Raw genomic sequence first — 13,960 nt, 5'->3', positions numbered from 1 at the left:
AAAAGGAAAATATAACCCCCATTTTGTTATGAGCTCATTTGTTTATGTAGAAAAGGTACATAAACACTCTCTGAACTTCCAGATATAAATGTAAATGTATTTTATTTTTACACAGACATTACCTGATTCCACAGACTGAAAGAAAACCATAAAAGCCTGTGAATGTGTTTGCAAGTTCCCCAGACCCAGACCCAGAAGTCTCACTGTAATTCAGCCCCTATCTTCTTTCACTGTAGTGATGAATTCTGGGCCTTGAATTCCCTTTGCTTTCTAAAGAGTTTGTGCCCCACCCACTGTGGAAAGCAAAAGGACTTTAAGTCCCAGAATTCATCACTTTTCAAAGGAACAATGTGAGATAGGGGGTTGCGTTATATACTCTCAGCTTAAGGGATCTTGGGAAACAGCTCAATAGAATTATCATGGAGTCCTTCAATCTGTGGAATCAGGTATTTTTGTGTTAAACAAAAACACATATTTATTTCTGTAAGTTCAGACAGTGTGTATGCACCTTTTGTAGAAAATCTCATCTAAACGGGCTAATGTCAATAAGGGGAATATTTTTTCCCTTTAAGGACAGTATAGATTAGGGACCCCCAACCTTTTATACACGTGAGCCACATTGAAATGGAAAAAGTGTTGGGGAGCAACACAAGCATGAAAAAGTTCTGGGGGTGCCAAATAAGGGCTGTGATGGTAGCTCCTATGTGGCCTGGCAGCCTACAGGAGACTCTCTTTGGCATTACACTGGGTTTTTATGCAACCAAAACTTGCCTCCTGTCCAGGAATTCAAAAATAAGCAGCTGCTTTGAGACCACAGGGAACAACATTTAAGGGGTTGGGGAGCAACGTGTGTTGGGGCGGGGGGGAGGGGAAAGCAGGAGCTTGCCGGTGGGTTCCTGACACCCCAGTCATTGTAGAATTTTTCTAAATTGATATGTTTTTACTCTCACACATAAGAGCTGTGAAAATGCAATAACGTTACTTAACCATTCAAAAAGTGATGGAAAATAAAACTCTTTGGCATTTTATAGCTTTTATAGATTTCACAATTAAACTAGAAGACAATAAAAAAGAAAGGGAAAGACCCTCACATTCATTACTGTGGTGTTATCAGCAATGCAGCAGATAATTCTGTTAAGACTAAGGGGGATAATTAAATATCATCATTGGAAATGCTATGTAAATGACACTGTCATTAACTCTGGTTGAGCTGTCTTAAGAGCCCTATAAACAGTCCTGTAAAGTGTGGTAAAGGTAAACAATGTATCACATAGCGACATCTTGACTGTGCTGTCAGCAAAACAAGTTCTATAGTAGCAGTGGGATAATAGCCTCTGGGAAGGGACTGTGACTGTGGGATAGCAGGTATAGTAGGGAGAGATGGTGCCTATAGTAGCAGTGGGGGGATAATAGCCTCTGGGAAGGGACTGTGGCTGTGGGATAGCAGGTATAGTAGGGAGAGATGGTGCCTATAGTAGCAGTGGGGGGATAATAGCCTCTGGGAAGGGACTGTGGCTGTGGGATAGCAGGTATAGTAGGGAGAGATGGTGCCTATAGTAGCAGTGGGGGGATAATAGCCTCTGGGAAGGGACTGTGGCTGTGGGATAGCAGGTATAGTAGGGAGAGATGGTGCCTATAGTAGCAGTGGGGGGGATAATAACCTCTGGGAAGGGACTGTGGCTGTGGGATAGCAGGTATAGTAGGGAGAGATGGTGCTTATGGGGCATATGGCCTAGCAAACTCTGGATCAACTTATTGTGGATGTGAGAAGGAATGGAATACACCACCACTCATGTCTCAAAACCTACTGTAGCAGTGGGGGGATAATAGCCTCTGGGAAGGGACTGTGGCTGTGGGATAGCAGGTATAGTAGGGAGAGATGGTGCCTATAGTAGCAGTGGGGGGATAATAGCCTCTGGGAAGGGACTGTGGCTGTGGGATAGCAGGTATAGTAGGGAGAGATGGTGCCTATAGTAGCAGTGGGATATAGCCTCTGGGAAGGGACTGTGGCTGTGGGATAGCAGGTATAGTAGGGAGAGATGGTGCCTATAGTAGCAGTGGGATAATAGCCTCTGGGAAGGGACTGGGGCTGTAGGATAGCAGGTATAGTAGGGAGAGATGGTACCTATAGTAGCAGTGGGGATAATAGCCTCTGGGATGGGACTGGGGCTGTAGGATAGCAGGTATAGTAGGGAGAGATGGTGCCTATAGTAGCAGTGGGATAGTAGCCTCTGGGAAGGGACTGTGGCTGTGGGATAGCAGGTATAGTAGGGAGAGATGGTGCCTATAGTAGCAGTGGGATAGTAGCCTCTGGGAAGGGACTGTGGCTGTGGGATAGCAGGTATAGTAGGGAGAGATGGTGCTTATGGGGCATATGGCCTAGCAAACTCTGGATCAACTTATTGTGGATGTGAGAAGGAATGGAATACACCACCACTCATGTCTCAAAACCTACACAGAGATGGATAAACCTAAACATTTACCTATATCAAGCAAAATCAAACTATAAATACAATATCCGGTATAGTATCAATTGACTGTTGGAAATGGCTGTGATTCCAAAATTAAGAAAAGGTGCTTAGTCTTAGCTTGGTAATTACAAGCCTGTAGATCTGACGTCCTGCCTGTCAGAAATGTGGCTTAAAATCAGCCAGATGTGCAGCTATATTTTCATATGGCTTCCTTAACTCTGAAGGAGCACTTTCTAAACTTCTTTTAAATACACTGAGGGGAGTATTTATTAACACTGGAGGCAAACATCACCAGTGATGTTGCCCATAGCAACCCATCAGCAATTAGATATGAATGGTCACCTACATGTTAGAAAAAGATCTGATTAGTTCGTGATGTTTGTCTACAATAATAAAGAATACACTGCTTAGATTTACAGAGGCCATAGTGTACTGGGTGCAAAGTTTGGAGGTATTGGGGTTGATATGGAACCTAATGTGAATTGTAGTATGTAAAGAAACAATAAAGGGGTTCATTAAAGAGAGGAGGAAAAAACATTTGGAGAGTGGGCCTATAGTCTAAGGTTTTCTGCTGGGTCCTTGGCATCTCAGTTCCACACTGATCAGAATTAGTGATGTATAACTTTGCTTCGCCAAGAAAGTTCCAGAACTGTGGAAACATTTGCAAAATGATGAACATTCACAAAACACATTAAAGTCAATGGGTGTTTTTTGGTGTGTATTTTTAGCTCAGTGCTATCCATCTTCTGTGGTATAGAGGGCCAGAATTTGTCTGTCCTGCGTGGTGGAGGGCCGATAATGGAAGTCAGTTTTGGCCATACCTTTTTTTAAACCACACCCAAACTAAACCATGCCTATCATAATACAAATATTTTTATATCACACATTAATGGTGGTAGCACACCAAAAAGACAAATCGTGGGTGCTCACTGCAGAGATATCACCCATCACTCATATGTGAAAGAAGTCCATTAAGTCATATTAAGCCACACCCTCAAATCTATATGCTGCCTCCTCCCCTGTGGATAGCACAGCAACCCCCAGCACATCTTAAGGACCTCCTAAAAACTATTTCCAGATGCTAACAAACTCCCAGAACCCCCACCAGGTTCACCTCCCACAGGCAGCATAGGGCAGGCAGAGTATCACACTCACAGGTAGCATAGGGTAGGCAGCATATGGCACACACAGGCAGAGCAGGGCACACACAGGCAGCATAGGGCAGGCAGCGTATGGCAAACACAGGAAGGAAAGGACAGGCAGAGTATGGCACACACAGGCAGCATAGGGCAGTCAGAGTATGGCACACACAGGCAGCATAGGGCAGTCAGAGTATGGCACACACAGGCAGCATAGGGCAGGCAGAGTATGGCACATACAGGCATCACAGGGCAGGCAGAGTATGGCACACACAGGCAGCATAGGGCAGGCAGAGTATGGCACACAGAGGCAGGGTAGGGCAGGCAGAGTATGGCACAGACAGCATAGGGCAGGCAGAGTATGGCACAAACAGGCAGCACAGGGCAGGTAGAGTATGGCACACATAGGCAGCATAGGGCATGCAGAGTATGGCACACAAAGGCAGCATAGATCTGGTGTAAACAATATAGGGAATTACAGCCTAAATCTGAGGTGTGAACAATCCAGAGGGGTAGTTCATCTTAGTACTCATATCATTTAAAGCTGTACATAAAGGTAAGCAGTCACAGCAGGCAGACAGGTGGGGGGCCACACAGAGGGGCTGCTAATTGGACAGGACTGCTCTAGAAGAAGCCACTTAAGGACAAATAGAAAGGTCATTGTAGCAAATAGAAAGGCTTGTCTGATTGCTCTCTAGAGGAGATACAATTGAACCACGGATGATCACATTTCCTCAGCATAAAGAAGAAAGGTTATAATTAAGGTCATCTAGACAAGAATGGCCACAAAGGCCTGTCAATCTCTACTTGTACATTGGTTGATACTCAGAGCTCGTTGTCATGTTGCTTGCAAATACAAGCATTGGCATTTAGCTCAACCAATAACATGGAATAAATGAATCTTGTTTTCAAAAGCAAATAAGAAATAGATAAAAAGGATGAAGAAAATATATAGCAAAATCTACAGGCAGCCATGGAGGGTTACCTTCTGTTTTTAGGACAAAAACCTTACAACTTTTCAATTGCTGAATTTATTATTACTAATATTAACATGTATTTATAAAGCACCAATATATTTCATACTGATATTCAATAAATAGGCAAATACATTGCAGACACAGAAAAAGATCCTTCTCTATCTCTATAATGCCCTCTAATGAATTGTAAAGAGCAATCATATCCCTTCGCATGTACTTTTTTTCTAGAGAAAACAACCCTCATAGTTTAAACCTTCCTTCCCTTTTACCAGTTTAGTTGCAGTCTCTGCACTCTCTCCAGGTACCATTTAGTGTTCAGCTCACATTTATAATATTTCTACCAAAGTGCACAAATTCGCACTTTAAACACTGAACCTCATTTGCCAGTTTTCCAGTTAAGTCAAAGTGCTTTGCGAATTTGCACAATTTAGTATTATCAGTATATCATATAATACTCACCTTCAAGTTAAAACACAAAGGACCAAGGAAAGACCCGGGGTACTTCACTAACACTGGTCCAATTTTTTCCTTTTTACCACCACACTTACAATCTATGCTTCAACCAGTTCTCTATTAAACATTATGTTTCAGGCCAATATCCCTTAATTAAATCAGTAACCATTTCTATGGTACAGGTATCGGACCCCTTATCCAGAAACCTGTTATCCAGAAAGCTCCGGATTACGGAAAGCCTGTCTCCCATAGACTCCATTTTAATCAAATAATTCAGAATTTTAAAACTGATTTCCTTTTTCTCTGTAATAATAAAACAGTACCTTGTAATTGATCCCAACTAAGATTTAATCAATCCTTATTATAAATCAACACATAAGTTTTTTAGTGAAAAGAACAAACATTTATTGGCTCAGAAGATTTAACACAAATTCAAAAAACATAAACCATACTATACCACAGTGGAAAGGAAAACCCAGTGCCTCATGGTACCCACTCTCCTTCCTAACGCGTTTCGCACCATTAGGTGCTTCATCAGAGGAAGTGTCAGGACCTTTTAGTGAATTTAACTTAAGTTTTTCTGCTCAATTTATTTTTTCTTGATTACCAATCAATCCTTATTGGATGCAAAACAATCCTATTGGGTTTAATTAATGTTTTATTGATTTTTTAGCAAACTTAAGGTATGGAGATCCAAATTACGGAAAGACCCCTTATCCGGAATACCCTTGGTCCCAAGCATTCTGGATAACGGGTCCTATACCTGTACTGTATCAAATGCTTTAGCATAGTCTAAGTAGATCACATCCACTGCCATCCCAGAGTCTAGGTTCTTGCTCACCTTATCATAAAAGGCAATTAAATTAGTCTGGCAAGATCTGTTACACCTAAAACCATGCTGGCACAAACTCACAGCATTTTGATTTTCAATGTATTCCAGTATCTTATCCCTCATTACCCCTTCCTAAAGATTTCCTACCACTACCAAAATAACAGGCCTATAATTTTCAGGCTTACTAGTGGCACCACATAAGCAATTCACCAAACTCTCAGCACCATGCCAGACCTCAAGGATTCCTGAAAAATTAAGAGTTTTGGCAATCACAGAGAAAAGCTTGTTTACTGCCTTGGTCCTGGACCTTTGTTTACATGTTGTAGCTTCTTTTGCATTCGTCCATCATCAATAGTTACTTAGTTATTAGAATAAAACCTTAGGCATAGAGGCAAACAATTACTTTCACTTTCCATTTAGCACTCACTTTCCCCCTCCCTCTTCACCATCTAATTTTTTAACTAGTGCATGATCAGGTCCCCCATTCTGGCACATTAACAAGATTTTGGCATGATGCAAAGCTTTCCTTAATAACAGTGCCCACAAAATGGCGCCTGCCTGCTTGCTATGATTGTCTAATTCCAAGACTGAAGGAAACAAGATTTATATTTTTAAATAGTGTAAGTGAAGTTCATTTTGCTTGAAACACAAAACAGAAAAGAATTTGGAACTTCTTCTTATGGGGATAGGTCCCCTTTAAAAAAGATGCCCAAGGCAATGAAAATCCTCTAGAAAACAGCGATCTGTAGTTGAAGGGGACCACCCTGACATAAAAAGCTGTATAAGAAAAGTTCTTTTCCAATTAAACAAGAAACCCAAATTTTTATTAACACACCCATACCCATTATTATGGCATTTAAAAATTCCCAGCTGTCAGTCATATATTGCCTTCTTAGATGACACTGCACTCCTCACTTTTCCCCTCCCTCCTAACCATCTAGTTATGTAGCCAGGGCATGGGCATGGGCATCAGGTCCCCCACTGTGGCACTTAAACAAGATTTTGGTATGATACAAAGCTTGTCTTAATAACAGTGTCCACAAAATGGCACCTGCCTGCTTGCCGTGATTGTGAATTATAGAATATAAGGAAACAAGATTTAAATAATTTATATAGTGTAAGTAAAGTTTATTTTGCTTGACAAACACAATAGAAAACAATTTGGAATTACTACTTAGGGTGACAGGTCCCCTTTAAGCGCACTAATTAGTGGTATAAGGAGTTGAAGTCAACAGTACTGAAAGATAGCACTCCAGGGAGAAGGGCTAATGTACCTGGAATTGCAGTATTACAGTGGAACTCTATGTGGTACTAATGAATATAAAGAAGTCTCTGCAGTCATTTTTATAAATGAATTGCAGTTAGTTTTGCTGGAATTCAGATGTTGTTGCTATACAGCGGAGGAGACTGGTCCATTACGATTGGTAGCTATTACTGTAGGAGCACAAATATAGGGATTATAGGAGAATTCACTTATATGTCACGTCTGTGTGCTATATACGGCTGTATGTATTCACAGGCAGGGGAAGTGGCAATTATATATGACATTTATTTTTAACGTATGTCCTCTCCCAGGAACCTTGAAAAGCTGCAATACAAAAATGACTCTGCATAACCTTACATTTGTTCCCAGGGCTATTTCAGTTGTTTCCTTGCCACAGAATCAGCTTATTAAGGCAGCCAGTATAATCCTGTCAGTGGACTGTACGTGCCTGTATGGTTTTTTTTATATTAGCTGTACATGCAAAGAATTTTTAAAAATCTCCTTGAAATGCTCTGTGTTGTGATAACAATAACAAGCGAGGGAAATGCCCCCTTGCAAAATAATCTTGGAAAGTAAAGCTCTTGTGTTCTCCCTATTAGGAAGCATAGGAAATCAATTGTGAGTTACTTTAAAGGACATGTTAACCCCCACACAAAAATGTAATCAGTGAACAACCTCTCTGAAATTTTTAAATACCTCTCACTCCGGTCATTTAATCGTAAAGCTGCAGCATCACCAATCACTTGGGATTCCTTCTCCTCCTCCTCTAACCAACTCAACTCATCTCCATTCAGATTACTAAACAAGCCCTCCAGTCTAGCAACCAATGGATTCCCATAGAAACTCTGCTTTAGTTGTTTACTCCTGTTTTTTTTCTCCTAAGCTCAGCTTAACCATTACAGTGCTCAATCAAAGCAGAACTTTTTATCAACTTAGTTCTGTCCGTGTAAGCCTGCATTCTCGATTACATGAACTTTACAGTGTACATGTGCTGTTTGCAGAAGTAAATGTTGGTGATGATGTGTCAGAGAGAAAAGCTGCTGTTTGTTTTAGGTAAATGTGATGGTGCTGGCAAACAGGGGCATATAATCAGTACAAATGATGTGGTTTGGGTGGGGGAGATGTGCCTCACATCCCTAAGAAAATGAGGTTGTACTGCACAGGGCCAGATTACCCTAGGCCCAGACAGGACTTTTGGTTCACTTTGTGTTTATAATGCTACCATTCCAAAATGGAAAGAGGTGTGTTTTTGTAAAATGGGCATGATATTTAGGGTTTATGGTCACACAGTGGGTGTGGCCAAATTTTTTTGCTGTATCTCAGGGGGATAGATATGGCAAAACAATTTGGATTTTGAATCAGGGGAGGGCTTGGGTAAGTATTCAAGGCAATGGTCTATAGTTGGCCATGTTTGTCCTGTTCAGCTGGTTTCCAACTCATTTGCTCTCTATTCTATTCTTTCTCTCTATTCCCACTAAAACATAATTTTTCATTCTTGGACAACTTGAATATGAGATTGGTATGTGCCATCTCCTTTTGCATTAGCTTGTTCGACTAATAACGGACATCTCTGTGTGTGCCAGACTGCATATGATTAGCTTTAGTTGCCTGACTTGAGGGCTAAACCATTGGATTACTGGGCAGTTTGGTGGGTAATGGACAGCTTTAGGCCTCTTACTGGCTCTCTTGTATTTGCCATTGTATTACAGATTAAATACATTAAATAACAGGAGATCACTGTGCCTGGATATCTCTGTATAGTGTTGACAAATCCATTGGAGCAGACAGACAATAACAATATAGTATTATTGACATTCCTATGATTAATGAATTGGCTACATTACTTAAACGGATATAAGAGTCGGGGATAAAACACAAGCTTTTCCCCATTTCATTATTAAAAAAAAACATGATTTAAATGAAAATGAGACAGAGGTCACATCTCACACACAGACAATTTGTTAGATTACCCTGAAGGAGCAAACACATTTAGCGATAGCACAATAATGATTTCTATTCTGCCTGCTCAAGGGCAACTTATTGATACCGTTTGTATTCTTGAAAGCAGTCAGTGTAAGTTACTGTACCTAAGACAATTGGGCTCTCATACAAGTGCCGTGTACACTATTGTTGCAAAATTGCACCAGGGTGTAATACATGCAGTGCTTGTACCCCAGTGTAATGAAGCAACCTTCTGCACAAAGGAACCCTGTACTTAATTCCTACCCTGGGCACGCCTTAAATGAGAACTAAACCCTAAAAATAAATATGGCTAAAAATGCCATATTTTATACACTGAACTTATTGCGCCAGCCTAAAGTTTCAGCATCTTAATAGCAGCAATGATCCAGGACTTCAAACTTGTCACAGGGGGTCACCATCTTGGAAAATGTCTGCAACACACACATGCTCAGTGTGCTCTGGGCAGCTGTTGACAAGATAGGCTTAGGGGTTGTCGCAAATTGTCAAGCAGAAAATAAGGTTCTTTAGTAATAAAAGCTGATGCTATAGGGCTCTAGAACACCACATTATATTCAATAAAAAATATTGCAAAGTGTGTCGAATTGTTTTCATGCTGAGACAAAGCTTCTTTCCCTCTGTCTATGGGAAAGATGGCGCAATATAGAAAATGTACTAATAAAAAATAGACCCTTTCTCACATTTTTTCACAATTGGTTATTTTACTCCTGGCAGTTTGAGGCGCCTGCTCTTGCGTGGAATAATTATTACAACATATGGCAACACTGTAGCAAAATATACATTATTCTATAATATTAACATTTTTGTCATACTGGGACATGTTTGAGTGCTCAGTAACCATATTAAGGGACAATGCTGTAGGATGAATGTTTCTATTCATGTCAAGTGACATAATTCTAAACTGATAATGTCACAAAGCTTCATGTAGAGGCATATGTTTTTTTCTGTATTTAAAAAAAAAAGTTAATTGACAACAATGAACTGCCAATCAATGTTTCCCATGTGGACACAACTTAAAGGACCGGTAACACCACAAAGTATTTAAATTTGTATCTGTCCAACTAACACCTACAAAGAAACTATTTCTTGGCAAAATATGTGCTATTTTTATATTAGAAATCAGATATGACCCCAGTTTATCTCTTTGGTGAAGTACAAAAACCACAGTATTCTTCACAGCTTGCCTGTTATTTGCTATAAAAAATGTGCCCAATTGCCCTATTTCAATATCTATTAGAAAATAAGTCATAGATAATAAGTCAGTTAACCTGTATCCAATGTCCATAAATTCTGGATAATGTACTTTTTTTTTTTTTTTTTTTTGCATTATCTTTGCTCAGATGATTTTTAAAGTAGACAGGGCTGGTTGGTCACAAAATGTGAGAACAGTATGTTTGTGAATCTTATATTTTCAGGACACTGGACCCTGCGGCTTCTGAGGGAAAATAAAGTAAATTGTCACCCTAGAAGATGAAATATTACCTCTCCAGCACAAACCGAATGAAATACTATCGTATCTCTCTGATCCTTCTACCTGGTTAGTCAAGGACAACAAAGTCACCAGGCTGATATGGAATGTTATAGATACTGTTCCCAGCAACACTCCATATTGGTAACGATGACAAAAAACCTCTATAATGTATTTTATTAAGTCACAGTTACAGTACCTAGGAACTAGTAGGGAGCCAGAGTTCAAGGGGAAACTCAAATGACTTTTGGGAAATGCACCAAGGCTCTAGTAAAGCCCATGCATATGACGTGCATAAAGTAAGGACCACATAGACTTTAAAAAGGGAAGGGTTAGGCCATCTTGGAAGGGGGAGTGAGGATGAAGTAGGGTTGCTACAAGCTGTTTGGTAAAAATTGCTTTCAAGAAGGCAGCCCTAGAAAGAAGAAGAGAATGGGAGGAGACAAAAAGTGGCGAAAATATGGCCTGGAAACAAACAGTTCATAATGCACAACACACAAGGAAAATAATTGACCAGAGCACAGAAGAAATACAAGTAATTTTGAGTCCCTGATAGTTAAGTAATACTAAGGAAAGAGTTATTATTAGGAATTAAAGATAATTAGGGATCAGTGCCTGGAATACAAAGGGACTAAACCAGTAATATAGCAGAGACCACAAGGAATGATCAGTTATTCTAAAGAATATTCCCATCTCCCAAGGTTCATTGTTTCAGTAATACACTTAAAATAAATAAAAACTCTAAACATCCAACAGGAAGTCTTACAATAAATGGAATGGATAGTGTTTCATGCAATTTATCAGAACTTATTGATTGCCATCATAAACTTGTGGTTACTACATTACCCTCATACCTTAGGGATTCAAAAGACCAGTGAGGACTGATACTCTGTACAGAGGATTAGAACTGGGAAACAAGAGATGAGACATTGCTGGACACAAGTAATAACTAAAATATGTTGGCGCTTTATAAATAAATGTTAATAAATAAATAAAATGTATAAAAACATATTTCCTACATGGACACAATAGGGTGCCAAATAAGCAGCTTGAAGTACAATACAGTTTACATAAGACAGTAGTTGTTTTTTCTTTAAAGGTGTGTTTGTACACCAAAAATCTGGGGAACTGTGTTAGCCCAATATCTTTATTGAGGGCTAAAATCTCTTGTCAGGTGATTGCACTGTAGGTCTAAGGGGGGCTGTTATGGATATTTTAAAGCCACATTTTTGGGCTAAATGTGTAAAAAAGTGTGTGTAAAATCGTAAAAAGAAATGTGAAGTTAATTCACAATACAGATTTTGAGTACAGTCCAACTAATTTTAATGCAAATGGAATGTAAGTGTTTGGATTGGTGGAGAGGACTCCCATGCAGGAGACTACAGGACAAAGCTGTTCAGTATCCTTACATACTACAGGTATCGGGCCCCTTATCCGGAAACCCGTTATCCAGAAATCTCCAAATTACAGAAAGCCCGCCTCCCATAGACTCCATTTTAATCAAATAATTCAGAATTTTATTACTGATTTCCTTTTTCTCTGTAGTAACAAAACAGTATCTTGTAATTGATCCCAACTAAGATATAATTACCCCTTATTGGATGCAAACAATTAATGTTTTATTGATTTTTTTGGTAGACTTAAGGTATGGAGATCCAAATTATGGAAAGACCCCTTATCCGGAATACCCTTGGTCCCGAACAGGGGCCTTCTGCCTGCATGCAAATTAGGAAAGATTCAAACGTAATTAAAGATGGCCATGTGTTCCAAAGTGCCCATCTTTCATTTTTTTTCACTGGTGGTGCAGCTTCACTGATGTTGATCAGTAGAGATTAAGGGGATGTGCTGCTTCTGTCATCTACAAACAAAGTACAAAGACTGCCCTGTGCATTAACCAACCAGGGACGGAGTGGACAGAGGGCCAGTGCCAAGGGCTGTGCTGGATATAAATACAGAACTGACTATGCCATAATGTACCGAGTACTCTGAGTCTCCCCATCCCACTGCAGAAAATCTCAGGTTTGTGCCTCATGTTAGTGCCTAACTGTGCTTTAATGCAGCTTAACTGTTGCAAATTTGTTATAAAGCTTTACTGAACATAATAAAACACCACTTGATCACGAGTGCACAGATTCTTATAATATGCTTTTCATATTATTAAATGCATATTGTTTATAGCTATGATTTTTTGGTGTAGAATGACCCATGAGCAAACTGGGTTCTATTTTCCCTTTAATTGTTTTACAATGTTTTGCCAAATATGGGCTCATACGATACCTTTGCGCACATACAGCTCTGACTGAAAAAATCTATAAAACTAAGTGCTCTACTTGTAGAAACAGAATTCTATTAGGTCTTCCCTGAAACATTTGTTTCTACCAGTCACTTACCATACATTTTGCAGCGGTAATGAAGTTAAAGATGTGCGCCCAGAAACACGGAATGGCTACCTTGGCCCTATCTGTTAAGGTTTCCCATCAGGCAGGTACCAGTGGGAATTAATCTGCTCTGGCACGCAAACCCCCCACCCTCCCAACCTGCAGACAAAGCAGTCTCACATGCTCGCTAATTGCCCATTATAACATCAACACTGAACTGCTAATGACAACAGCTCTTCAGGGTGTTAAATGAGGGATACGAGAAAGTGATAAAACTGTTAAAGAATTAGGTAATAGAAAGATTGGCTTACATGGTCTCTAGTACATTGAATTACCTAACGTACATGTGATGTCAGCCAGATGCAGTCCCCTTGGTTTGGGCTGCCACGCTTCCTTGCATCAGATTCCCTGTAGTATTAGTATATTCTTTTGCCTGATTTTGCACTTACTAGTAGACACAGAGTTTTCTACTGAGGCAGCGTATTACAAAACTTCTGAGATTCCTTAGGGCTGTACAAGTACAACAACCAAATATTAACGGGTCCAGGTTTTTCTGGTGGGCCTCAGGAGTTTTTTGCATCAGAACCAGTATTTCTGGGCCCCTTTTGTAGTCTCATACCAACAGTGAACATGGGCAGAACCCTCTCTGTTACATGCAGTAACACACCAAATAACTACTTATTGCACCAAAGACCTGAAGTGTCAGGCATCATCCATTTTTCAAAATATTGCATATACAGTGTAGTGCTACAACAGGAGTGACAGCTTTAATAATAAAAGGTTCAGCCATACTGGAATAATGGCGTTCTATAGAGTTGAATTGGATTGAAGCCTCATGTAAAAGTAAAGGTGAAGTCATGCAGACCTAATAAGCCATAAATGAATGAAGTCTCAAAGGCTGATGCCTACCCCATGCCTAGGGTAGAGGAACCAAAGGTTAGGCCTGTTAGGTACATGTCAACTCTAGGGGGCAGATTTACCAAAACACGAATTTGAAT

General features: G+C 40.0%; 1 protein-coding gene across 1 annotated transcript in view; it reads right to left on the bottom strand.

Annotated features, from left to right (window-relative positions):
• asic1 (acid sensing ion channel subunit 1) overlaps positions 1–13,053 on the bottom strand; it is a 166,894-nt gene extending 153,841 nt beyond the window's left edge. The window contains exon 1 of the mRNA XM_031897214.1: positions 12,975–13,053. The gene's annotated coding sequence lies outside the window, so the exon portion shown is untranslated. The remainder of the gene's footprint in view (positions 1–12,974) is intronic.
• Between the last annotated feature and the right edge of the window lie 907 nt (positions 13,054–13,960).

The sequence above is a fragment of the Xenopus tropicalis genome, chromosome 2, assembly GCF_000004195.4.
Source record: "Xenopus tropicalis strain Nigerian chromosome 2, UCB_Xtro_10.0, whole genome shotgun sequence".
NCBI classification, from domain to species: domain Eukaryota; kingdom Metazoa; phylum Chordata; class Amphibia; order Anura; family Pipidae; genus Xenopus; species Xenopus tropicalis.
Note: the sequence above shows the minus strand (reverse complement) of the source record. Positions and strands in the feature narration are given on the sequence as shown.